We start from the raw sequence: 1,684 nt of genomic DNA, 5'->3' as shown, positions 1-1,684 counted from the left end.
CCAAGGCCGCGGCATGCCATGTTGCTGGCCAAGGCCGTGGCATGGCATGCTGCTGGCCAAGGCCGTGGCATGACATGCTGGCCAAGGCCGGGGCATGGCAAGCTGCTGGCCAAGGTCGTGGCATGGCACGCTGCTGGCCAAGGCCGGGGCATAGCACGCTGCTGGCCATGGCCGTGGCTTGGCAAGGTTGCCAAGGCCGGGGCATGGCGTGCTGCTGGCCAAGGCTTTGGCATGCCATGTTGCTGGCCAAGGCTGTGGCATGGCATGCTGCTGGCCAAGGCTGTGGCATGGCATGCTGCTGGCCAAGGCCGTGGCATGACATGCTGGCCAAGGCCGGGGCATGGCATGCTGCTGGCCAAGGTCGTGGCATGGCATGCTGCTGGCCAAGGCCGTGGCATGACATGCTTGCCAAGGCCAGGGCATGGCATGCTGCTGGCCAAGGCTTTGGCATGCCATGTTGCTGGCCAAGGCTGTGGCATGGCATGCTGCCCTAGGCCAACGTGCCACCGCCACCGCCGCGGGCCGCCACTCGACGCATCCCGTGCTTGGCTATGTAGTTTCGATGCCACAAGCCAATGCCACAAGCCAAGCGATGGCATGTGCCAAGCGCCCGCCTAGGCATAGGCGTGGCCTGTGGCCTGGCCATGCTGGCCAGCCTTAAGGGAGGTGCCCCCCCCTTATAATAGCCTGTTAAGCCCTTTTCAATCTGGCAGGAGGAAACATCAAGCATGTTCGAGGAGTCATAATGGGGTTTTTTTAAAAAGTAATGGTTTTTTGCCAAAACTTTCAACATGAAAGTTGTATGAAATAATTTAATACACCATAAAAAAAATTATAAAAAAATATTTGGCCACCGGAATATTTTATTTTAATTTATTTCAATTTTAATACTTAAAAAATAATAAAAATTACTAAAAATACTCAAAAAATTCTAGAAAAATTCCAACAATTATAAGATGAGGCACTAGTAATTATAGTAATTTTTTTAATTATTTTTTTATTTTTAATTTATTTTATTATAATTTTTATGAGTAAATAAATAATTAAAAAGCCCGACGAACGTGCAAAAACTCTTAGAGAAACCCAGCAAGCATCGGATAGCTCGAATGCAAATAACAAACGCAACAGGCAACTTCCGAGGGACATACTTTTCCCAACAAGCTTCCACTGGGGAAAGCACTAGCAACGTGTTCGCAAGTCAAAGGCAACCAAACCGGCTATTACCCGAGGGACAAGCATTTCGCAGGGCAACATATACGTAAGTCAAAGCCAAACCAAATGGCAATTACACGAGGGACAGGATTGCTTGCCAAGGGCGTGGCATGCGATGTTCTAGCCCAAGGCCAAGGCACGCCACGCTGCGGGACAAGGCCGTGGCAAGACATGCGGCTGGCCTTGGCCTTGGCATGGCATGCCGCCGGCTTTGGCTGGGCTGCGTTGGCCTTGCCATGGAATGTTGCTGGCTTCGGATGGGCTGCCTTGGCCTTGGCCTTGGCCGTGGCATGGCATGCTGCTGGCCTTGGCCTTGGCCTTGGCATGGCATGCTGCTGGCTTTGGCTGGGCTGCCTTGGCCGTGGCATGGCATGCTGCTGGCTTTGGCTGGGCTGCCTTGGCCGTGGCATGGCATGCTGCTGGCCTAGGCCTTGGCATGGCATGCTGCTGGCTTTGGCTGGGCTGCCTTGGC

The sequence above is a fragment of the Camellia sinensis genome, unplaced genomic scaffold (genome assembly GCF_055761805.1).
Source record: "Camellia sinensis isolate YWXY unplaced genomic scaffold, ASM5576180v1 Unanchor6, whole genome shotgun sequence".
NCBI classification, from domain to species: Eukaryota; Viridiplantae; Streptophyta; class Magnoliopsida; order Ericales; family Theaceae; genus Camellia; species Camellia sinensis.
This window is presented reverse-complemented; position numbering follows the sequence as displayed.